We start from the raw sequence: 26625 nt of genomic DNA, 5'->3' as shown, positions 1-26625 counted from the left end.
AAAAATATTATTCTCTTTTCCATTTCTTTCTTAACCATTTAAAAACCATTCTTAATTTATGAGGCCATAGAAAAATGGAAGGCCAGATTTGGCCCATGGATTGTGGTTTGCTGACTTTTAGGTTAGGGGACCATGTACACAAGGCATTAAGGAAGACTGAAAGAGTAATTGTCACAGTGCTCCACATGGGGCCTTAGTTACAATGGGTACTTGAATGAATGAATGAATGAATGAATTAATTAATTAATTAATTAATAATGGTTTCCAGAAGAGACTGAGGGCTGAGTCTACTGCTCTATGTGAAGTAAATTCATTCTGGTATCTCCTTTTGAATAATACCAGGAGAACCACAGGAACCCCAGGTGGCCCAGAGTCCCAACTCCAGCATCTGTCACATTCCTTCAGGCTTCAAAGTGAAAGTCCTGCAACTACAAGGGCCATGTTCACTGGAGGCCAGTCCAGTTAGAGTTATAAGCAGACTCAGAAGCCAAGCAAGACTCTCAGGAGGCTGTGCCAGAGATACTCGGCTCAGCATTGTGTTTCAGTTCTCTGCAGCTACAGGCTGACTCGTCTGGGTGTGCAGCAGCGCCTCAGCCCAGACGAGTGCCATTTTGTTTTCTGGTGGGTCAAATGGATGAAGTCAGAGATGCTTGGACCACCCTAGAATTGAACTCATGGTAGACATAGGGATGTGGGGAAACTTAATACTGCTTGGTGAAAACTCTCTCCTGGCTACAAAAGGATCCATCCCCTGTGTTTTCTGATTGGAAACATTCCTTATGCTAGGAAGGGGCATTCTATTGGCAAGAGGCACACCACAGGATTATCATTATTAAATCTGAGAGAGAGGATCTCTGTGTGTAAACTACTCAGGCTTCCAGATCCACAGATGTTAGGAGGAGAGGGGTTCCAGGAACTACCTACTTCAACTCTCCTGCTGTATGTGCAAAAAATACCTCTGAGGAACATTACATTACTTTCCCAAGTGTCCCGTTACTTAGGATGAAGAGTCTATTTACCCTGATTCCTAATAAAATGACATTTGTGCTCTACATACTCTTCTTTTGTTGTAAGCACCCACATTTTCTTGCTGTCATGTGGGCAGAAGGGTGCAGAGATTATGGCTCACTCCTGCTCCTCCCATGGTCACAGCACCTCCCTGGCTGATGTCTTTATTATGCAATTCAAAACACTAAAGCAGATGTATTCATCTAGATTTTCTTTTCTTTCTTCGTTTTTTTTAAAGCTCAGAATATATTTATTGAGGGAAAGAAAGCTTCTGTCCAAGAGAGGGACAGAAGGGGGCCCCGACTGGGTTATCCAAGACTGTCTTTTCTAGAAACTTTTCTAGAGCAAAACCACAAGGTGAGGCAGGTTCAAGGTAAGGGAAAAATAGACAAAGCTATGGTCAGCCAATAAGAATTGTTCAGGTAAAATTGATAAAATTGGGATCAAATGGGGAAGTGAGTCACGTAGCAAGCAGGCATGAATACAGAGCAGGGGTTTTTCCTGTAAGGGGTTGGGCTGGGAACTCTTCAAGGTGATCATTACCTATTTAGAATATCAATCCTTGAGGTCCAACTGTTAGGAGGTAAGTGGGTGTGTTTGTTTAATCTTTACTCTTGAGATCTGGCCTGAAGCAAGTACCACCTCTCCATTTGTAAGGTATCTTTTCTTCCATATTGGCTCCTTCGAAGGCCTGGCCCTGTCTGACTGCCTATAATATTTCTATCTAACTCAGCTGCCTATAATATTCCCCACTCCGGAGAAGTAATCTGAACTGCAGTGAAGGAGTAATGGGCAGTAACCACTCTGGCTTCTTCAGGCTGAAAAGGGTCGTAGTTGCTGATTGGGAGTCAGAAATACTCTTCAGAGGGTCTATCTAAAGGCCCTCGATAGACACCAGTTGTCCTCATCTTGGGTAGGCATATAGATTTAAATCTGGAGGAGACAAAGCCAAAGAAATAATTAAATATGCATGGGCCAAATAATAAGATCAGCAGGATTATTATGAACATAGTCAACAAAGATTTCCACCAGTAATGGCCTCCCATAGAGAGGATAAAGTCAGAGTTATGAGCTCCACTAGTTAAGCACTGGTCCCAGGAGTAAGTGAGGAATTTTGAAGTCTCATGTAGAGTTAAAATTGCATACACTGCCTTCCTTGTCTCATTTTCCATGAAGGAGCTGCCATCACAGAAAAGGGTTAGTAAGGAGTGTGTCTAATAAGTCTTTTTTAGCTGCATATGTAAGGAGAATTACCTGTTTACAATCATGCCTGTGAGCTTTAATTCTCTTCTTTTTTGGCAAAAATTTAGCAGGGTTTAAGGAGGAACATGTCTTTATTTGAATGGCTGGTCCTTCTATAAGTAGAGCCTGGTATTTAAGAAGTCGGCTGTCTTATAGCCAGAGGCTTGCTTTGGATGAAAGAAGTCCTGTCACATTGTGAGGCATACATACAGTGAAATCTTTACCTAAAGTTAGCTTGGATGCTTCTGGCACTAAGAGAGCTACCGGTGACATAGCTCTGAGGCAAGAAGGCCATCCCTTTGCTACAATGTCTAATTCATGACTCAGATAGTCTATAGGCTGTTGAGTGGGTCCCAGATCCTGTGTAAGTACTCCCAAAGCCATACCTCACCTTTCATTGACATATAAATTGAAATGGTGTCCTGTGGGGAGGCTTACGGCTGAAGCATTTAGGAGAGCTTGTTTAAGCTTCTGGAATGCTCTTTGGGAATCAGGTTTGCAGGTTAAAATATGGGTATCTGTTTTTTGGGCCTCTTTTATAAGTTGATAGAGGGGTCTTGCAATTTCCCCATATCCTTGTATCCAAAGGTGTCAAAAGCCTATAACTCCTAGGAATCCCCTTAGCTGTTTCCGGGTCTTGGGCTGTGGGAAGGAAAGAACTGGTTTAACTCTGTCCTTTCCTAGTCTTCGGGTTCTCTTGGATATAATAAGACCTAAATATTTTACCTCAAGACTGCAAAGTTGTGCTTTAGATTTGGAGACCTTATAATCTCTGCTAGAAAATTTAGCAAAGCACAGGTGCCTTGGCTACAGAGCTCTTCTGAGGGGGCACATAAAAGAATGTCATCTACATACTATAAGACTGTGACCTGGGAAAACTCAAAGCATACCAACTCATGGGAAAGCACTTGCCCAAAAAGATGTGGACTATCCCTGAACCCTTGGGGAAGCACTGTCCCTGTCAATTGAGAAGCCTGGTCATGAGGATCTTCAAAAGCAAAGAGAAATTGGCAATCTCTTTGCAGAGGAATACAAAAGAAAGCATCTTTTAAGTCTAACACTGACAACCAACTGGCATCTTCTGGAATTTGAGGAAGGAGTGTATACGGGTTAGGTACCATTGCGTGAATTGGTACTACTGCCTCATTTATCAGTCTAAGGTCCTGTACTAATCTCCATTCCCCATTGGGTTTTTGAATTCTCAAGATGGGAGTGTTGCATGGGCTGTTGCAAGGCTCAAGCAAACCTTGTATCCTTAGGTTATCAATTGTAGGTAATAACCCTTTTATTAACTTCAGGTTTTAAAGGATATTGTCTCTGGTTAGGAAAAATAGTAGAATCTCTGAGAGGTATCTGTACTGGAGCAGCTCTTAATGCCCTACCTATTTTGCCTTTAGTTGCCCACACTTCAGGATTTATTTCTGTTTCCACAAGGGGAAGACAGTGTACCTGACCTGGGTGCATATATATTACAGTACTTAAACAAGATAAAATATCTCTCCCTAAGAGAGGGACTGGACTTTCAGGCCTTATCAAAAAGGAATGTGAAAAAAGAAAATCACCCCAGTTACAGCCTAAGGGTTGTGCAAAATAGCAAATTACCACCTCTCCAGTGACTCCTTTCACTGAGGTATGATTGCTGGAAGGAAGGCCAGGATTGAAAAGAAGGACAGAGAGACTTGCACCAGTGTCCCACAATAGGCTGGCTTCTCTTCCCTCTATAGTCATGATTACCCAGGCTCCTCTGTGGAGATGACAGTCTGGCCAGAGGGAGAAGGCAGAGTGTGCCTTGGGCCCCTTCATTCCTGCTGGACCAACTGGTAGGATGGTTCTGAACTCTGAGGCCTTCACTTCAGAGGGCAGTCTGACCTCCAATGGTCACCTTTGCAGTTAAGGCATGGTCTGGGTGCTTCTTAGGGCAGTCCCTCTTAAGGTGGCCTGGCTTCTGACAGTGGTAGCAGATGAATGTAGTTGTCGAGTTCTTCTTGGGGCACTGAGAATCAGACTTATGTTCTGTTTCCATTAGTGCTGCAGCAAAGGCAGCTGCTTTTTCTTGGTCTTTTTGTTTTCTCTCCTTGGCTTCCTCCCCACTGCAGTTATAAAATACTGAGGAGGCAATTTTTACTAACACATCAAATGAGCTATCTCGAGCAAAAGCCATTTTTTGTAGCTTTTTTCTAATATCTGGGGCTGACTGAGTAGTGAACTTATCTTTAAGAATAATTTGTTCCTCTACTGAATTAGGATCTAGGGAAGTACGCTTTATGAATGCCTCTTGTAAATGATCTAAGAAAGCAGAGGGGTGTTCCCTTTTTTCTTGTTGAACTGCTGACTATTTAAAATAATTGAATGGCTTAGCCCTTATCCTTTTTAGACCTTCAAGAACACATGTCTGAAAATGTCTCCTACTCCAATCTCCCATATAGTTGCTAGGCCAGTAGGGGTCTTGGGTTCAGAACAGCTTGGGCTCCAGTGGGAACTGGTAGTTCCCCTGGCTGTCTTCCTTCTGGCTTTCTAAAATCAATAATATGGTATTCACCTCCAAATGCAACAGCAGCCTGTAATGCTGCCTGTTTCTCATTAGAGGTCAATCTTTGATTTAAGAGTAACGTTACATCTTTCCAATCTAGCTCGTAGGTCTGAGTGAGGCCTCTAAATACCTCAGTGTATTTATTGGGGTCATCTAGAAATTTTCCAAGATCTAACTTTATCTGTTTTAGGTCACTGAGAGAAAAAGGCACATGAACTCTGGCAGTTCCAAATTGTCCATTTACTTCTTGTAATGGATACTGTCCTTGAGGAGCTTGCCTAAACTCAGCTAAGGATGGGTATAGCCCTGTAGAGGTCTGGATTATGGCTGGTTTAGAAGCCCCATCCTCTAGCCTAGAAGAATAAATAGGGGAAACATTAGGTTCAGTAATGGTGGGTGAGGCTTTGATTAAGGCTGTCTTGTCCTCAGGCTCTGAGTATTAGGGAGGAGCAGTTTCAGGCTGTAGGACAATGGGCGTCTTAAGAGCCTGAGATGTCCTGTTTCCCTGTAGCTCACATTTACATCTTGAAACTAAATAAGGATTATTTCTTAATGCAAAGAAAATTTGAACAAAGGGCACTTCTGACCATTTTCCTTCCTTTTTACAATATCTTTCTAGTTGTAAAATAGTATTATAATTAATACTTTCCTCTGCATTCCATTTTGGCTCTAGGGGATAGGTAGGCCGTGCACATGTGCAGAAAAATATTAAATGGCTCTTTTTCAATGTGTAAGGATCAAATATCTTCCAATGCTTAATGATGCAACTGAGAGGAGTAAGTGACCTTTACTGTGAGTTTCCCATGTTTCTGTCCAAGGATCTTGGTGATACAGGAAAATAAAAACTCCCAACCTGAACAATATATAGGACGAGTTTGTGTTCTGTAAAATTGAACAATGAATTTTAGGAACAGCAGAGGTTAAGAGCAAAATATATTTATTGAGGGAAAGAAAGCTTCTGTCCAAAAGAGGGACAGAAGGGGGCCTGAGTGGGTTTCCCCCATCTAGATTTTCATGTCTTCTTCTCTCCTGGCTACTATGTAAGATAATGTACTCAGGCTGTAGAATTAATAGCTCCAGGAGAACCTGGGGCCAACCTGGTTTGGTGTGTAGATAGCCTGGCTAAAGTAATAGTGATCTTTGTATTTAATAGCAATATCTCACCAAAGTTAGAAGTCTCCAAAAGATTTATTTGTATTTCTAGTAATATGTGCCTGAGTTTTCCTTGAAATGGTCTTGATCAACCTCCCCTAATTTAGCAACACCCTAAATCTTTGGAGGACCATGCTTCTCTATAGAGCCTCTATCAGTAGACAACGTCTCTCCTGGTCTATCTTGTGCCCAGAGTTGCAGGACCCCATCTTATGCCCCCATCCCCTACTTTGTCCCACCTCTAGGTATCCTCTGTGTTAGTTTGAGATGATATAGTCAAGAGGACTTAAGTGCTGAATTTCTTGTTGCAAACTGACTGGACTGAAATTCTACGAGGGTCCCTTTCTCTCTGTCAGTACCTGTGGGGTCTCTGTGCCAGCAGGTGCCCCTATCTTGCTATTCTGCACCTGTGGGTATAGCTAGCTGTCTTTTTTTTTAGCACCATAAGTTCCTGTGGAGGTTTAGTCCTATCACCCAGAGGGGTTCTCCAGCTTCTCTGGAACATAACATCCTGGTTAGCCTCACTTGTCCACCCTTCAGCGTGGGCTATGGGTGTTCTTGTGGCACTTGACACTCATCCCTGGGCTTTCTCTTTTCATTGTTAAAGACCATTGGTTAGATCTTCTCCACTCTGTCTCTGATACTGTCCCCTGTGTTGCCACTCTTATTCAACTCCGTCTTTTCATTCCTAAGAGCTGTTGCTCTTGAACAATACAGGACTAATATTACAAGGCCTTGCAAAAGGAATACCACAAAGTTACCTACCCAGAGTCAAACTTTAATATTTGCTTGCCTAGGTGGCCCTTGTCCCACCCACTTCATAGGGTACCAACACCAGAAGATTAGGGAGCAGCTCTGTCTACCCCCAAGTCACACATGACTCAGGCCTGGATCTCAAGCAGGCTACTATAGTTCAGAAGATCCTGAGGCCCCCACCCTGATGCCTTGGGATACATTAGGCAACTACACTCACCCAGGCAGTGTGGGACCTGTGTCAGGAGTGCCATGGCTGCTCTCATTTTTTTCTCTTCCCCTTCAGAACCTAGACCACAGGCTCTGAAGTGCATCTCCTCCCTCATCAAGAGAGCCCCATCAAAGCTCAGGCACCTGCAAGTGGACCCCAAGAGGAAGAGATGCAGATACCTCTTGCTGCTAACTCAGGCCACAAGTGTTTCTTAATTTGTTTAAAGAAATAATTTTCCTATTTGTCAAACATAAAAATATTCATGGCTTACATGCAACAAGATGTTGACGTGACCCACCTGGGGAGAGAAGACTCCAACCCCAGCAGGTGGCCACCTTGACAGCTCCCTGAAGCAGATTCCCTCCCGTGGAGATTGCTTGTTAAATCTAACTTTCTTGGTCTCTATTAGGAGAGTACTGGACTTTTCCAAATTATGATTTCTAGAATTTCTTTCTAGAACTACTGATGTGAATCTCAAGGAAATTTCCTTACCCTTGTTAGAAAACCAATGCTATAAAGTGTTAAGGGAGAAAAAGGGCAGGGGTGGAGGCAGCCAAAAAAGACCAATGTCAATGGTACCCAGGGAGAACAGAGCAGACTCTCATTATGAGACTACCTTTTTCAATGCTTTTAGGCAAAATCATGCTCTCAGAAAGAAGCATGCATTCTGTCCTCACAGAGACACCATACTATTATGTTTTAAGTAGCATACTTTTGTGTTGTGCTGTTTCCCAAATTAACAAGTTTGTACCTCAACCCTCAAATTTCTCGTTTCTCATGCAGTGCCTTCAATATGAATCTCTCGAGGACCAGTCAATTGGTCATTTGACATCAGTATGTCCTTAAGAAGCAATGTAAATACACTCCAGCTCAAATATCTCAGTAGATCCCAGAGGCTCCAATCAGGGTAGGGAAGGGCTCTATGCGGGTGCATCTCTATATGTGTACAGAGCTGGAGGGTAGCAACTTGCTCTGAAACAGAGATCACAGGTTGCTGGGCCCTCCTTTGAACTGGATAATTCTTAAACTTTGCTCTTCCCTGAGCCATAGTGAGGTCTGGTGAGACTTGTCCTTATTTCAGGGGTGTGAACACATGTGAGACCTGGCCAATTCCAGCTCAGCACTATGAACATGACAACTCCACAGAGGGCTGGTAGCAGGGGTAGTCTCCTAGCCCCATCAACGCCCATGGTTTTGCCTGCCTTGACCCCACAGTGCTCTTTGCCTCATACAACCACATTATACTGTTTGGCAAGTGCTGAGGCTGGCCCTTTGGAGATGCATTCACTGCCTAGGACTTATCTTAGACAAAAGGGGAGAAAAGGGGATGACATTAATGGTTCCCTGTCATGTCAATGGGATTAGGTCAAAAAGGAACAATGGGGCTTAGTAATATTTTAATACCCTCAAACCTTATCATGAACATGAGATTTTTCAGGATCTATTTAGTATTTAATCAGTTTCGATTATTTTAGCAGCAGACAAAGTAAAAGCTGAGCAAATCACATATTAACATCCAGAAAGCCTTTCCCAACCTGAAGATGGACAGTAACTTTCTGCTTGCATTTACATTAGAAAAACAAATGTTTCAATGAAGCGTCCCAAATTCTTAGAAGAATCAGAGATAAGAAGCTCCCGCCAGCAACTTCAGTGTCCCTGGACCAGTTCAGTGATTTGTGCCTTGGCTGCACTCCCACTGACAGGACAGAGGACTCTTTGGGAAGACAGAGCCCATTTGAAAGGCAAGTGTTACTTATAAATTATCTCCAGATGGTCCAGTTCCTACAATTTCCATGTTGCTCAGATTTTCAGAGTGGAAATTTTAATCACAGACCATTTGAGGTTGATTTGGTCTAAACTGAGGACAATTTTAAGAACTCAAATGACAAAAAGTAGGAAAAAGAGCACCTCCTGGGACTGCTCTGGGAGACCTGCCCTTGCTTGTGGGAGCTTAAGCACCATTTGTATTCTGCTTTGCAATTCACAAAGCCCTTTTCTCAGACTTCCAGACAGACCTCTTCCCTTTGTACCTGCAAGGAACTACTGCAAACATCTTCCTAGGAGGGAGCCAAATTGAATGCTGAATTTACTTTTTAGAGTATCACATAAATGCACAGATTAGTTATAAGTTCCAATCATATTGGGTCACCTAAACACTTTGACACATCAGGAACTAACATCTTATATACATGCATGCATCTCCCATCCTCCTTCCCTTCTGTACTTTGGTCCTTCCATTGGTCCTTCCATTACAGTGATACCTCGGTTGTCCAACTCAAGTTCCTTACAAATGCTTCATATGGGAACGCTGAGAAGTTTGACAACAGAATATATTTTTCTCAGAAGAAATGATGGAAACCCAAATGATGGATTCTGAGATCCAAAAACATACTTATAATTCATTTTTCCAGGATTTAAACACACTTTGCAATTATTTCTTTTTTTAATTTTATTGTTTTCACCATTTTCCTCTTAGCTTTACTGCTGGTATCACTTACTTTCTTTGGAGCCATGGTTACAATATATTACTCAAATAGAGCACATATACACACTCACACACACAAAAAGCACAATGATGAATATTTTAACACACTTACACAAGTGCTATATGTTGTCCAGGCTGCCAGTACTTAGATTGAAGTGTCCTTTGTGTCCACGCAAGATACAGTGCATGAATCACTCTGGGCCCATACAGGTTTTCTCAGGTCAGATTTTGGGTTTGACTATTGAGCAAAGTTACAAGTGCCAAGCAGATTTATTTTTGAACCTTTCTGTTTGAGTAGTGGAAAGTTTGAGCTTGGAGCCACTTGACAACTGAAGTATCACTATACTTCTTTCATTTATCCACAGTAAGGTTATGGAGACCTTCCTGTGTGTCAGAAATAGGGTCTGCTGCTGATCAGGAGTCAAAACACTCCCCTTCTGAAGGCACTGGGAGACACAAGTAGAACCTGAGCCCTTCCTCAGGAGAGCTCTGTGGAACCTCATAAATTCTAGCATGTGAGCGTCCACATGTGCGAAGGAAAACTCTTTACTTCTACCAGAGATGAATACAACCTTGGGGGAAGATTATCTGAGATCTTTACTTTAGTTCTCTGGCCATCTTTCTTTCAGTTTTCCTTTACTTTTCATCTGAAAGCAACCTGCCAGATGGATGTATCAAGGGAACTATAATGCAAGGGTTGCAATCCACAGGCCTAGGAAGAGCTGCCTGTTTTTGTCCATAAAGTTTTGATTGGAAGACAGCCTCACCCATTCCTTGAAGCACTGTCTATGGCTCCTTTTACATTATAGTGGCAGTGCTGAATGGTTGGGACGGAAACCAGAAGGCATAGAAACCTAGAATCCTGCTATCTGGCCCTGTAAGAAAAAATTTGCAATCATTGCCATTCTTGAACACATTCATTCCTTTGTTTATTTTATATTGGCTTTCTACCTTCTCTAAACATTCTTTATTCTCTTTTTAAATTTTATAATTGTACCTTTATTTTTTAAAGTTTATTTATTTACTTTTATTAGTACATATGCCCAGTATATAATGTTTACCTTCCTTGTGTGGAATTGGTACATGTGGCAGAATACATCTTAATTCCTCTCTTCATCCCCTTTTCCTCCTCTCCCTCCCTCCTCACTCCCTCTCTGGATCCTTTCCCATGTGAGAGAGAGCTCTCTCCCTACTTCTTATTACCTATCTAAAAATGTCCTTTAGAGAAAGTTTTTAAACCTGTTACTTGGCCATCTTCCTGCATATAAGACCAAGTAGCATACACAGGGAAAGAGTCCAGAAAGAAAATAAATAATGTAGGCCTGGGAATGATTTACAATCATCTTCCAGATCATTTGGGATTTTGATAAGGTCTGCCAAAGATTGTAGTCAATACATGAGGCTGCATTTTCCACATATAAATAAGTGTAGGTGATTATAATATCTAATTCAAAACTGCAACCTATCCAGAAGAACAAGAAAAAAGCTTTTCTTTCTCCACTTGAAGTGTAAATCAGCCAAGCTAAACTTCCTCTCAGGCCAAAAGATGTCGGTGGAATTCACATCATGGTGAATATTATTACAGCTGAGAGCGAAGGGGCCCTGAACTGTGTTTCCAGAAGGTGGGTCCTGAGCCCCGTGTTGGGATGATGACTCCCATCTAGTTAATAAGGTAGGACTGAAAGTGTGTCATGTAAATGGGGCTAACTGTGTATTTCCTTAATGTTTTGACTCATTGGCACACTCTTTCCCTCTCTTAAGTGTGTGTGAGGGGGCTCTTCATTTCAGAAACTTCCCCAGGATGGCTGGAAGGTGCCTTCCTTTAAACTCTCTGGGTGGCAGCAGTCTTGCAAAGCAGGCGGCAGGAGGGAGTCACTGACCAAATAACCTCTTGAACTTTGTGGGAAAGGCAGGCAGGATACAGCCGCCCCAGCCAAACATTTCTCCCTGCTTCTTTAGAAGCTACTTAGGAGGCTTTCTTTGGTGCAGAAAGAGCAAAAGGGTCGAATCACTTAGTTTTTCTGGGGGCTTCCAGATCACCCTGAGGTCAAAACCCAAATAAACCAGCAGGGTGAGTAGTGAATGGAACAATCCCTGCAGAGGAGCAAGGCCTTTTGCCTTTGTGGGGAAGAGTCATCCAGGAGGAGCCTGGCACTCTGGACAGAGTCCAGAGCAAACAGCCCCTGAAGGCAGCGCTTCCCACACACCCAGGGTCTGTCGCCACTTTTAACACACACTCACTATGCCAAATGCAGCAAAAACATCCCTACGGAACCCTCAAGAAAACAACCAGAAAACCATTGACTGCAATGTGCCAGCCTGGGAGTTTGGGCAATTAGAAACAGAAAGCTTCCACTTCATGAATATTCAATAAGAATCAATAAAAGTGCTTTTGGAAAGTTCCCATCTAGAACTTCCAACTCATTCCACATTTACCTTCCTTCCAAAACATCTGATACGAGAGCCTTCCTCTTCCTTTCCCAGAGAATGTTGGATGTGTGCTAGGTTTTCCATATCAACTGCAGAACAATGACTTTCCCTGTTCCTTAACTGAGACAGATATGCACATCTGCAAAGAAGGTATTCATTTTGTTAAAAATGTTCAACATTAAAATATTTAATGCATTAATGACAATTAATAATGAACTGAGGTAAATTCTTTGATTTTAGTAAATTTTTTGACTCAGGGATATTTCCTGAAGCCTGTTCACCTTTTACTTCCAGAACACTGTGTGTTAAGTATTATTAGTTCTTTTGTTGTTGTTGTTGCTGCTGAAATTAAAAAAAAAATAATAATAAACCAAGCTTTGAATGGGTTGGTTTACTTGACCAAGTGGAGAGAGTAAGCAATTTGGTACAAGAGTCAGGATGTGGACCCAGGCAGCCGAGATCCAGAGCCTACATGTTTCACAGTCCTCTTTTAAATGAGATGAAACTTAAGTACATGCAGTCTTCACTTAGCATGGTAGTGCAGGATTATAAAAATGACTGTGCTAGCAGAAACCTTACAAAATGATAATCTCTAGGAAAAAAAAATTAGAAATTGTTGTCAAAGTATTAACAATTTTGTACAGGTTATAAAATGGTATAATATAAAATTGGTAAAGCAAATATTTATCACATGATAATTCAAAAGACTAAATATAATATCAAAAATTACAAGGTTTTCTTTGTTTGAGCAGTGTGTGTTCTCTGTGCTTTTATGTGATGCTCAGTCATGTGTACAAGAGGACACAGAAGAGAGGCTCGAGAAAACAGAGTGTACAGTGTTGGGGTCACAGGTCCTGGCGACCAGAGGGACAGCACATTAGGAGGCCTCAGAGGGGTCAGGAGCAAGAAGACAGGAGCCAGGGCAAGGTTTAGGTCAGAGCCTTTATTGTGATTTCTGAAGGAAAGGAAGGCAGGGAGGGTGAAAACTTCCAGTTGGCTAGTTTGAATAATTTCAGCTGGTTTTATGCTATGGGGTCCGCTTGCCTGGTGATGGCCCTCGGGTGACTAAGGCAGAGGAATATTGCTACCTGGGGCTGGGGGGCCATGGAGAGGAGCCCTGGCTCTGAGCTGGGTAGTTTCCATATCAGAAGCATGCTCCTGATTGAGTCCTTTCTATCAGGACCAGCTAGTCCAGGAGGGACAGTCTCTTCTGAGCCAGGAAGGTTTTTAAGATGTCAGAACATCATAATATACAGGAAAAATATATTAAATATACACAGTCCTGCCTTTTGGTCATATAACTTATAATACTGGGCAAATATCTGTTTTACACCTTGATGAATTGTCAGTTACTTTTCTAAATTTGGTTCAATTCTAGCATTTTGTCCTTTGCACTTTCAATACCATGAAGTATCTTTGAGTGTTCTGTTAATGTCACTTTTTTTGTTGATATCACTTCCTCTAAGACATCGTCTTCCTTTCTTCTCTTCCTTATTTATACAAGTTCGCCTTTATTCAGTTTCTTTGGGTTGCTCAGGTAGAGTCTAGAACAGCAATCATCCTTCCTATACCGAGCTGTAACTTCTTGACTCCGTTTATGTTCAACTTGAATTTCACTTCCTCTGTTTTCATGTTTGATTCCTTTGCTTCACTTTCATGTTTTGATGGCTGCTTCCCTCCACTGATTATCCTTCTTGCGGAATGCCCCATCATGAGCTCTCCCTAGAAGACAAGGCATGCTTTGCTGTCTGTGTGTGAACTGAATGACAGAGGCACAGTGATCTTGCACTGAGAGATTTGGAAAGAAGTGACATGATCAGTCACTGATTGTGATGCAGATACTGACAAAGAGATTTGTACCCTAAAGAGCTAGCATAAAAACGCATGCTTCATGCAAGTACTAAGAGTTCCTGTCCATGGTGACTGAAAATTGAACTGCGCTACTTTTGTTTAACCATCAATGGATGTGGCTGAAGTTGGTGCACTGGGAGTCCTGCCCAGGAAGGAATCCCTGCTTCCTGTTGCTGAATCTTGCACAGCTGCAACAGAAAAATGACAGTACATCTTAAAGAAGGCAACACTGATTTTATTTCACTAAGTTTTTTCCCTTTGTAAAATTGCAGGGTGTGGCCACAGAGCACTATTATTAAACGTACAGTTGAAAATTCAGCCCACACATCTCTCTGCACCCAAGAGGCCTGTTCTTTTAGGGTAATTTTGTCCAATTTTCAAAGCTGTACAGCAGATATTTCCTGTCTTCATGAAAAACACTTTCATCCTTTCCCTGTTGGGGGAGGAAATAGAAAGAGAATGCTATCTATTGCAACAGGAGAGAGCTACTCACCTAGCTCCTATGCCTTGTCTCTTAATGCGCAGTCAGAACTCAGGCACAAATACGAGCAATATGCCACCTGCACAGGCCCCAAGAGGTAACAGAGAAAGCCTGATGGAGACCAGCAAGCTCTGAAGACAGCTGTATTCTTTGCCACAACAGGTCATGTTTTTGTGGTCTGGATTTCACGGGTTTCTGTAAACATCAGTGTAGGTATGGTGGGGGGCTGGATAGGAAGAGTGAAGAAGTCTGAAGCTGATTCATCCTGGCGCATTTGTTTTTGTGGAAAGTGAAAAAAGAGTCGGTGGGGAGAGGGTGTGGAAAGGGAAGGGTGAGGGCTGTTTGGATGGTCCAGAGTATGTGTTAAGGTTATTGTGATCAGACAGAAGTGTGTAGCAAGGACAAGAGTATCTTAATTTGGGTTTCTCAGAAGCAGTTCCTGAATTCAAGAAAGTAATTTAATTTAATTTAGATAGTAATCCCAGGAGGACCAGTCAAACAGAAGAAATGAGACATGGATGGAACAAAAGCAATACAGGATAGGCCAATGAGCTGGCTACTAATGTGAGTGATTGGGGTTCAGTCACCTTTTGGAGTGACGGAGAACATGACTTGGAGTGTCTCACCCTGGGAATAAGAAAGCTAGAGTATTTGCAGATCAGCTGTCATACTGGTTGCTGTTTAGCAACTTCCCAGCACTTGTGCCCAACTCCATATGCGAAGCACACCACCAGGAGGCCAGAGGAAGCCTAAAGGCAAAAATTCTTTTAGTTCAAAGCTACCTGGAGTACAGGATATGGCCAGAGAATCAATAGTGTCTGCTGTTGGGTTCTAAACATGATCTAGGCAACTATTCCTAGAGCTTTGTCTGTGGGTTTTTAGAGCTTATGTTATGGCTACAGAATAGCTTCATTTTAAAGATAACAGGAAAACATGATGGGAGCAAGTGCTTTGTATGAGCAGGGTCCCCAACCATATAAGGCACCAGACAAGTATTTTTATTTCAGCCACTGTTCTTAGACATCTCATTGTTTCAATGGTTCAGTCTAGATCTGAATAAATATGCAGAATAATGCTGGAGTTTAGGGTACAGCCCCCAACACCAAACAGGAGAACCCAGTGTTTCCACAGCATGAACACCTTAAGTAAGATGTTGGAGTCAGGATCAGTGGACCTCAGGTCACCTGTGTCAGGCAAGTCGCTTCCCTTGCTTTGACCAAAGGAGGACCCAGCCTCTTCTAGAATTTCCTTTCCTTGTGGAAGGAGCTTGTACAAGAGGCAAAATGACTGAGTCCTCCCTGGCTTCTCTGCAAGTCACTGCTTGATTTCAAGTCTGCCTCACCAAACCAGTCCTGAACTCTCAGTGCCCAGAACTGTCAGCAAACCTCCCACTCCCTGTTTGTGTTGGCTTGTATCTCCGTGCCACACTGGAGGTGTCAGCTAAAGCTGTTTACTGGCTTCACTTTAAAAATACCTTGAGGTGTTCTTAAAGTTCTGCTTTGTGCAACATTATGGACAGGAATGGCAATGAAGCAAGAAAGTAGTAGAGATAAATAGAACATAACTAAACAAAATCATCATAAAATCATAGAATAGCTTGAAGGAACTTTTGAAAAAGTATTATGTGCTTTAACTCCAATGCCATACGCATATCAGTACATAAATATATATATATATATATATATATATATATATACTCACACACATATGTGTTTATGTACACATATACATATAGAATTTCAGGAGGTCTTAATGTCTTTATAAAACTCATCCATCCATGTTACAGAGGTTAGGCCATGTCCAGGTTAAGTTCCAGTCTGAAATGTGTTCTTCAAAGATAAAAAACAAAACAAAACATAGCTGAATTAAATATTAATTTAATAGGCATGAAAATATTGGCAATAAATATCAGACTTTGATTGCTACAGCTACCATAAGAATTTCCTTGATGCCTTTTGTAGGGTCAAGGATCATTTGCTGGAGAGATGTGGGTAAATCCAAATTATACACAGCAAAAGGCTAAAATCTCATGCAGTCATCAGCTGCCTAGATCAAATGAAAACCAATTAAAACAGCACTGGTCCCATCTCCAGGAAACAAAAGCTGAAAGAGGAGAGAGATCACACAGCCAGTCTGAGACAGTCTCAGGGCCAAAACCTAGCTTTCACGTCTTCGGTATTGCACAACACTTGATCGTTCCCCTGCAACCTATTTTTACTTCATCCTAATGCACTACAACCCTGGATTAGAAGGGAAATCCTAAAACTGCCTCTTAGGCTTCATCACCCTGTTTCACAGTCATGCACCCAGACACTTGCCTTACTCAAACCTGACACATAAGGCCTGGCCACCTGTCTTGGCTCTAATGCAGGTAGCGATTAGTCAGAGGGGAAAGTGAAGAGGGAAGTCAGGCGAGGAGTGGGGTGAGCAATTCTTTGCAAGTGAAGAGGCTCAAGTAACAATGACAAAATTCCAGCCTTGCCGCCCTTGCGCAGCCCAAGAATAACATTCAGGCATCAAAATCTCTCCTCCCACATGCCGACACACAGTCTCTTTGTCTTGTGTTGAACCTTTAAACAGGAAAAAACTCAACTTTGGTTTTCCTCCACCTAAGAGTTGAATGGAGTTAAGAAACGTTTCTAAAAGTCATTTGAAGGTCAGCTTGTAAACCAAAGCAGAAGAGTGGTTTCTTCTTTCTTGGAGTGTATCTGTAGGAGAGGAGCTTGCTGTCACTATGGTATGAACATTCCTTAGCCCCGAAATAGACACAAATTCCCTTATCAGAGTTGCCTGCTGAAAGGCAATATTAATGGGGCATGAGTTCCTTCTACATGGAGAAGAAAGGCCTTGTTTTCTTGACTGGGGAGGGGTGGGGGTAGAGGGAAGAAGAGTGCACTTCTTAAGTCAAATTAAGACATATGGAATATTTAAAGCACCACACACGCAAGTAAGTGACTTAATTCTTAACTATGTGCCATTTGGCTGATCTTCAACCCACATATACTTGGAAAATATAGCTAAAGGACTGAGAAATGTGGAAGATCTGAAATGGATAGCATATCTTTGCAAGTCTGAAGTTTAGTTAAATGATTGCAAAAAGGGGAAGGGAGGGAAAGAGAGAAAGAAAGAAAAGAAAGAAAGTCCTTAGTTGTTACCAGGTGCCAGACACTTTCCTGAGTGCTTTATGTAATTTATTTAAGCATCGTAACAGTCCTGAGTGCCAGGTACCATTATCAACCCCACTTGGCAGATGGATAAATTGGTGTCCAGCATAGCTTGGTAACCAGCTCTAGGCTGCTGAGCTACTTACGTGGCCGTCAGGAACTGACTTGAGAAAGTAGGGCTCCAGAAGGAATGCGTTTAACCAGAATGGCATATTGCCTCTCAGTGCCTAGAGTACAAATGTAACTCTTAAAATAGAACATGGCATTTTGTGTTCCATTCATGAAGGGGTATTTAGTGGTAGTGTGTCTATGCTGGGAATTGCACACCAGGAGCTGAGAAGACAGTTGAAAACTGATGAGGCTCCTGCTCTCTCACATTTAGATTTTAAGCCAGACAGAGCCAAAAAAACCCTGTAGAAATCAATAGAGAGCTGTGGTAAGAGCTAATGGAGAAGTGGAGCTCTTAAAATATTCAGTAAGGGAAGGGGATTTCATTTGCGTTCTTGTATAAATCTTGGCAAAGGATTGCACAGAAGTTGTTTATTTTAGGAAATGATCCCAGGGAAGAGGAAGGAAGACTAGGGAAAGGAAAATAAAACAAGAAGAAAAATTGGAACTTAGAGACATTGTCAAGTTGGCTACTGCTGTGGGCCATGGGGACAATCCTGCTAGGACACCAAAGAGCCAAGTGGAATATAGGTCAGAGCTGTTCACCCAAGGAACGAAAGAGACAACCATTGGTCTGCCAGCTCCCCTTGGTCATAAACTGTTAGTTTCTTCACATTTCCAGGCTACACAGGCAAAGTCCCCACTGCAGCAGCAGAGAAACCCTGGGGCAGAAACTGAAAGAAGTGGGTACCTCTGAGGCCAGGTGCTGCCAGGTGGAACCTGGACAAAGTTTTCTGTTGCTGCAATGGCTGCAGTAAAGGGGGTAGGAGAGGCTGAAAGGACACAAGTGGCGACCAATATGGAGGCCCGCTTAAAGTGGGCGGGTCAGAGAGGTGCTTTGGAGAGGTGGCTTCTAGGCTGACATTTAAGAAAGTCAAGAGGCTAAACATGTCATGAGCTGAGGGAACAGTGGTTCCAGACGCAGGAAACAGCAGATCGAAAAGCCTTGTGAAGAAGCTTGCATCTTTCAGGAAGTGAAAAATCAGAGTAGCTGTGATCTAAGAGGCAGATCAAGGTGTTAGCATAAGAGGGGCAGTGGTCAGATCATGCAGGGGCATGGACATCATGATAAGGGTTTTATTTTAAGTGCATATAAGTTCATTGAAGAGTCACAAAAAAGCATCTCCTAAATAATGAATTCTAAGAGTTTCAGAGCTGGGAGAACCATGGCATGAAGGACACAGAGAAATTGGTAGGACTATGGCCTAAGGTCCAGATGGAAGCGAAGAGTGAAGACTTCCCTCCATGTCAGGGCAGGCAGATAATTTCTCCTGGCTAATGAATTCAGACAGCAATGCAGCAGAGCTGGAGTTAGCAGACAGGAATCTAGTCTCTGACACAGACACTGTCAGTGAGAACAAATTAGGCCCAGCCTGGGAAGGGACAGGGAGAAGAACTGGACGGAGACAGGAAAACTCTTGAGAACCCCTAAGAGCTTCATCCTGTGTCAGCATCGATCATCACATGATTATCAGGGTCGTCATCATCCTCATTGTCGTGGTGGTGGTTGGTGGTGGTTGCAGTCCTTATCACCATCATAATAACAATAATAATAATTTCAAATCTCTAATACCTGGGGGAGTGAGAAGTCTGAAAGAAATGCCTGAATTTCTCTCCTTTAATTTCATCTCAGTTTTCCCTGAAGTGCCTTTAACTTTGATTTTTTCCTGCATCTGTTGAGCTGGGCCTAAATGAGGCATTAACAGTCTGGTTCAGCCTCAACAAAATCCTTTTCCCTTGAGATATTTGTTGAACCCTAATTGTCTGTGTTTATTTAAACATATTTGCCACATGATTAATGAGCAATGCAAAGCACCTGGGAGTCATTAGACATGTAATTGCCATTTCCCTTGCCTACCTGACCTTTTCTTAGTTTACAGGTACATCAATATGCACCCTGTCTTCCGAAGCATCTTTTATGGTTGTATTAGTCAGAGCAGTCTAACTGCTTAACAAGTTCAAAATTCTGGTATCTCAACACAGCAAAAGTTTAGTTCTCATTCTTGTTCCATTCCCACAGAATAGTCTCTATTCCATGAGTCACTTAGGGATCCAGGCTTGTTCCTTCTCCTAGCTCCAACCTCTTTTAGTTCTTTGGGGGACTCTCCATTTGGCCAGCGGAAGGGTAGGAAAGCACATGAAAAAGGGGCCACAGCTTGTAGGTGGGACATTCACTCTGATGAGCACTAATCTAATGGCCCACCCAAGTCCACAGGGATTGAGAATTATCTATTGGGGAATCTAAGGGGATAAGACATGTGAGTGAGCACTAGCTGTTTCTACCACAGTGGCAGAGAATACCAAAGCACAGCTATTGACCTTCCATGGAAATCATTGAAACTGTAAATATTCTTTATCATGTCATATAGGGCAGGGTGGGAGAAAAGACTTAGTTTCTTAAAGTGCATATAGTTAACAGTTCAGAGAATATAGTTCCTGTACTTCCAGAGGTTAGAAAAAACCCAAGGAAAATGTGTAAGGGTAGCCATTTAAAAAATATTACACTATTTAATTTCCAATAACCAAATGGCCTAAAGACATTTTAAGTGAAGTACACTTAAGTATCTTTCTCTATGCGTTTATATTTCTGAAACATCTGAGTTTGCACAAGAACTCCTCTTCCCCCCTCTCTCTTTCTCTCTCTCTTTCTCCTCTCCTCTTTCTCTTTCTCTCTCTGGTAAAATAGACATAATGCAAAATTTTCCATCATTCAGTAGTGTTCAGTACATTCATACTGTTCTACAACCAGCCTCCAGAATTATTTCTAAAACTCAGAATGATAAGTCAATTTTCAAGAAAACATAAAATCTATGTTTGCCATTCTCCACATAAAGAAAGACTGCAAGTGTTACTTCATTGCTCTGAGACAGTAATATTGTTTTGGCTTACAAAGGGTCTTTAGTGAACTGATTATTATCCAGAAATGTTACTTCTTTTGTTTGCTTTACAGTTGTGCTAAGATATACATAATAAACTTACAAACTCTACCATCTTAACCACCTTTTTTTTGGTGCCAGGTATTGAACCCAGGGTCTTGCGCATGCTAAGCATATGCTCTACCACTGAGCTACATTGCCAGCCTATCTTCTTATGTGTGTATAGTTCAGTAATGTTAAGTGTAGTCACATTTTTGGGCAAAAATCTTCAGGACTTTTTCATCTAGCAAAACTGAAATTCTATATTCAGTAGAACAACAATTCTCCCCTCCCCTCCTGCTGGCCAACTACCATTCTCCTTTCTGTCTTTATGAATCTGACTATCATAGGCATTTCCCATAAACAGAACCATAAAGTATTTGTCTTTGTGTCTGGCTTATTTCAGTTAACATAATGCCTGCAAGGTTTTTCCATGTTATAGCATGTGTCAAAATTTCTTTCTTTTTAAAAGGTCAAAGATTAATGATAATTACGATAATGATTCCACTATGTGTATATCGCTAAGTTCAGTCAAGGGAGCAATTTAGCATTTAGTCATGACCGGAAAATCAATCCTTCAGGAATGGCTGGGATATGCAATGCACAACTCAGACATCGCAAGTTAGAATTTTCTCTGTTACCAAGTTTTAAGAGTTATATATCACTGACGTCATCAGATGTACTATATAGTGTCTAGGTGTCTCACAGTGGTGGACTTCTAGCTTACAATGTTAATAAAAGTTGTCTTCCCGTCATGCATATTTCTCGCATCAATAGATATTATAAGACCAAGGACTCAGTTGAGAGTATCTTCCTTGGGCTCAGTGTAGCAGACCTTCCTAGGTGAGCCTTTTCACGAATCTCTCACTTCCATCTGTACGGCTGGTACCTGGTTCAATGAACCACACTGAGTCACTCTGGGAGGGTCATAATCTCTGGGGATGCTAGAGAGGTAAGGGATCCTCAGCCACATACCCTACTGCTGCTACCTCCAGCTGTCACTGAGGCAAATTTTCCCATAATCGGAGAAGAACAGAGCACAGCTCCTGTCCCTATTTCCTGGAAGCTGGAGAGCCTCTCTTTGTAGAGTACACTCCCAACCCTTGGGAGGCCCTTGAGGATAGTTACCAGTAGAAGGGAGGCAAAGCTTTCTTTCTCTCCCTTTAGAGTCCCTCTGGGCCTGAGAATTTAACTGATATAAGACAGATTAATGGAACAAAAGCATACACATTTGATATGTTCTGTATGACATGTGAGCCTGCATAAGGAAATGAAGACCCAAATGGCAGAATCTACATGTTTTCATATTATATCAAAGAGAGACAAGTGATCATGAAAAAAATAGCTACATTAGATATAGAAGGCTAAAGGAAGATAAGAATTATTTTAACAAGGTCCATTTGTGCAGAATTCATTTGGCTATGATGTGTCATCAAATGTTTCATTTCTGCTGGTACAGGGGAGGCATCTTTCACATGGGAATCTTTATCTCTGGTTTTCAGGGAGAAGATTAGAAGGCCTTTCCTGCATCTGCTGTTTTTCAAGTGCTTTCAGCTTAATGTAATCCTTATGTTGAGGTTGCATATTTTGGGGTGGCATATTCTGCCAACCACTACCAGTTTAACCTCTCTACCCCTCCTTCATCTGAGCTGTCCTCAAATACTGAGCACAAGCCTCACCCTTGCTAGCTCTTTCTTCACCAGGTAAAGCAATTCGAGCCAGTGGTTGGATTGATCAGTCCCTCATGTAGCCCCAACATGTCTGGGTCTAAAGTTCATTTATTTATTCTTTTTCATCTTCCCTGGGATATCATAAGTTCCCAGACAACTGTTAGGCTTGTGGCTTATTTGTCTATAACACAGTGTAAGTGCTGCAGTGTTTCAATTCACAATGAATAAAGAGCAAAGACACTGAACTACAGTTTCCCTGGAGAACTAGTGGTTCTAGGACAAGTAGTAGAAAGTTACCATATTATTCTCCAAAAAAGTCACAACTAGGGGATTTATTTATTCTTGCCTCATTTCTGATCTCTCCAGATCTGACATCTTCTACTTACAAGAGAGATTAATATTCATCAACCCTATAGGAGCAAAACCCTCATCAGACTCCACCAAGATGACTGTTCTCTGCTCAGCATCTAATAATAGCTCCTTTTAAGAAGGCCGAGGAAGACTGCGTCTCTGCTGGGGCCCAAGTGCAATAGGAAGCCTGGTAATCAGACACCTGAGCGTCTGGAAGTGTCACCCCGAATGTATCTTTTCTTTTGTTGTCTTTGTCTGTTTTTTTTTCCCCTAGTCTTCTCTTCCATTTCATAGCTTTGCCAGTCAGGTCAAGGTCAGAGGAAGAACTGTCTTTGGGTGGGAGGAACTGAAATCAGCCACACAGGGCCTCTACCCAGTGCAAACGTTTAGCATACACCCAAGGAGTCTGGCTTTAGAGTCTCTCAGAGAAAAAAGAATAAAGTCTCCTTAAGAAAATGCCAACTTTGCTTTGCTAATATGCAAGACACCCTAGCTTCAGTGTACAAAGAAGCTGTTCCCTTCCAAAGGGAAAGTGCTCCAGGGAGCACTGGAAGCCCGGGATTCTGTTTCTAGCTCTCACGGATGTATATGAACTTACACCTAGCCACTTCTTAAGCCTTTCCCCACACTGGCTCTAAACCAGCACCTTCTGCCATATTCTTCCTGCTTCGATGTTGTATATAAAAATTTCAAGAGATTCTCCAAGGGCTCATCCCCAAGTGATCAGTACTACTTAGAGCCTTTGGCACTCACCAACTTGGAGGGGCTCCTGGGAATGAGCACCACAGAGCTGACTTCCAACATTTGTGAATAAAGAAAACTAAATCTGACTACCTAGAAGCAGACACAAGGCACAAGTTCTTCTACAAAGAGTGGAATTTGCTGGTTATTGCAGGCATTTGAATGCCCATGAAACCCACCCCAAAGAAGACTGGGGTGAACTGCCCTGCCTACCCTCCTGCCTCACCAGTACACACATGCTAGAGATTTACCCTCATCCTCTAGGAAACACTTGGGTGTTGGCATCTATGAGTTGCTTTAGCAAATAAGCAAGACGCAAATAGTAAAAGAGAACAAATCACTCTGTCTTTCCCAGTGTGCTCTGAGAAATGGAAAGCTGTCATGTGAGAGAGGATGCTAGAGACAGTGTAACTTGCATGGGTGAACTTGGAGAAGACTAGCTGGATCAAATCCTGATTCTGCCTTAGATTCTATGTGCCCTTCAGCAATTCATATTCCTCTTTTTAAATTTTTTCTGTATATGATAGAGCTCTGTGTTTGTGTCTGTCACTGGGGACTGAACCCAGGGCCTTTGCACTGAGCTACGTTCCCAATCCTTTTTTATTATGAAATAGAATCTCAATAAGTTGCCCAGCAAAAGCTTGAACATATAGTCCTCCTGCCTCAGTCTCTCGGGTATTAGGTTTACAGGCCTGCACTATCATGGCTGCTACAGTGGAGTTTCTAAGTGGACATAATCCATCATACTGTGACTCTCCACTGAGGAAAATACATGGGCTACATTACATCCAACATGCCACATTATAAATGCTATCTACTAACAATAATAATAATAATAAGGTTCATGAAGAAAAATATTGAATCTAGGGAATTCATAAATGATAAGTAAACAGGATTGAGTCTACTAACATTTTCATGGTCCTAAAATATCTTTCTGTGTTGTTTATTTTTAAGTACTTATTATATATTTATTGTTATTTATACTTTTATTTTAGCACCTGTAAACATTTCACTGTACTCTTTATTTGTTTATAGTCCTAGTATTCTGAACTCTCTCTTTAGCATGAAATTATCTCTTATTTTTTGTTATGGTTTAAATATAAAGTGTTCCCTGAAGACTCATATATGGAAGGGCTTGATCCTTAAAGCAGCAGTATTCAGGAGAAGGGCCTGTAACAGTGATTAAACCATAAGACACTACACTTATCAGTGGATTAATCCATCATAAATCCACAGTTGAATGGGATAGATGGAAAAAGTAGGTTACAAGATGGTGTGCCTTTGAAGCCTATATCCTGTCCCTAGCACCTCCCTCTCTTTGGCTCCCCTTCTGGTCTGTTTCCTGGCTGCTATAAGGTAGGCATCTTTCCTCTGCCGTACCTTTCCATCATATTATGCCTTCCTTGAAGCCAGCTAACCATGGACTGAAGCTTCTGAAACTGTGAGCCAGTGTAAACCATTTTTCCTGTAAGTAGTATATGTCAGGTATTAAGGTGGCTACTTATTGTATCACAATGCCACTGCTACTACCTGTATTATACTATCTTTTTTTGAGTAAACGCAAATGAGGCATAAGCCAATGAGAAAAGGATTTAAGCAATTAAAAGACAACTGTGGAAGGGAATTTTTTGTATTAAGCTAGAACAATTCTTTCTTACACAAACTATTTCTAGCAAAATGGCATTTTACTTGTTTGTTATGAAACATGCCACCCTCCCTCTCCTGTCTCTCATGGATGCCAAGTCACAGATTAATTTCCCACAGTTGTGTAGGCACTTAGTCATCTTGGGCTGCTAAGCCAAAATATCATATGTTGAGTGGCTTAACCAACAGACACTAATTTCTTACAGTTCTGGAGGCTACAAGTCCAATATCAGAGCGTCAGCAGATCTGCTTCCTGGTTAGGGTCCTGATCCTGGCTTGCAACTACCTGCCTTTAGCTGTGTTTTCACATGGTAGAGAGACAGGGCTCTGGTTTCTCTTCCTCTTGTAAGGACATTTCCATCATGGGGACCCACCCTCATGACCACATCCAAGTCTAATTACCTCTCGAAGACCCGCTTCCAAATACTGTCACTTTGGAGGGCTGTAGCTTCAACCTAGAGTTTTGGAGACATACCACACTCTAACAAGTGCTCCAAGTATTAAACAACACAATTCCCCCACACTGTGAGAGTTTTGCCAGGATGTGTCTATTTTTAATCCTGCCTTGCCTTCCACGTCTGCAAGCTAGGCATTTTAGAGTAGAAAAGGAAAGAGAAGCAACAATTGTACAAAGGAGGACCTTAATATAGAAATCACTATATCTTCGATGAGTGCACTTTTTAAGTCCCAAGGGGCCTAGCTTAGTTTGTAGAACATTAATCAACGATGGCAGATACACTTGAAAATTAAGAGAATCACCTTCAGCACCTCATCAACTAACCACAGACAATTATCTCAAATGGGAACTCATTCAGACCATTCTTCAAAAGAATATGGACTCCTACTACAAATTACTACATAATTTTTGGAACCCAGTGCAAACTGCAGATGCATGGTCTTCTAAAAAAAAAAAAAAAAAAAAAAAAACAGAAAAAGAAAAAGAAAACTATTAAGCATTTCCAGATGGTGATAGGAGAACATTCAGCCAGCATGTGTCCCCCTTTGAGCACAGGTCCACAAACCCAGTCTCCCTACTGATTACTATGTAATAAGTCCAGGGCCAGGAAACCCCAACCCCTCCTGAGGCACGCAGCTGCTGCAGCAGAAAAATAAAACAAACCATTAAAAACACACTATCAACACCAGCAACACTGGCTGTCCCCAGAACTGCCACACTTCCTTGTAGTCTTCCTCCAACGACTAGTTCCCACTGGTCTTTTCCCTCTTCAGGGTTTGTCTATCACGCAGTTCAAGGCTGCAAAACAAAAAACAAACCTCCACAGTCAATGTAGAAACCAAGAGATTTGCAGTCCTGTTGCGTGCAGCTGGGACCAAGGCCACAGCGGCCTTCAAGGTGGCAAACCAAACCCCAGCCACACCATTCTGTTGGTAGATACGCTCCTCCCACCCCAAGTCCCTGCCTCACACAGTAAATGGCACAAGTGCTTAAATTGCTTTCTGAATATTCCCTTCCAAACTGGAAAAAAAAAAGTGTAAATGGCTGTAACTGTGAGGGAAAGAAGAGAAGCCGAGATGCCTGGCAGCAGGGGCGGAATCTTTTCCTCGCTGGCGGATAGTTTGATAAGGAACCTGGATCCCAGCGGCCTCACAATGGCCTATTTATCCGCCTCTCACGCACCGCGCAGCCCGGCTGGGAATCACGGGGGTGGCAGCCGTCCCCGGAAAACGGCGGCGCTGCGGCGCAGGAAAGCCGGCTGATAACTGATCTGCAGACAGCGCTTCTTCCTTCCTGGGAAGCAGCCACAAAGGCAGCCAGCTGACCCGGCCCGGCGCAGCTCCGGCCGCCGAGGCCAGGGGCGGGGGAGGGA

General features: G+C 42.2%; 1 long non-coding RNA gene across 1 annotated transcript; it reads right to left on the bottom strand.

The window, feature by feature from the left end:
• Positions 1 to 12734: 12734 nt before the first annotated feature.
• Positions 12735 to 26597, bottom strand: LOC106149445. The gene is made up of 3 exons (XR_001235641.1): positions 26436 to 26597; positions 15845 to 15972; positions 12735 to 13850 (listed from the first exon to the last, which is right to left on the bottom strand). It is a non-coding gene; the product is annotated as an uncharacterized LOC106149445 (long non-coding RNA).
• Positions 26598 to 26625: the final 28 nt, after the last annotated feature.

The sequence above is a fragment of the Chinchilla lanigera genome, unplaced genomic scaffold (assembly GCF_000276665.1).
Source record: "Chinchilla lanigera isolate Chin_1 unplaced genomic scaffold, ChiLan1.0 scaffold00045, whole genome shotgun sequence".
In the NCBI taxonomy this organism is placed as follows: domain Eukaryota; kingdom Metazoa; phylum Chordata; class Mammalia; order Rodentia; family Chinchillidae; genus Chinchilla; species Chinchilla lanigera.
The sequence above is the reverse complement of the archived record's forward strand: the minus strand, read 5'-3'. Positions and strand labels throughout refer to the sequence as shown.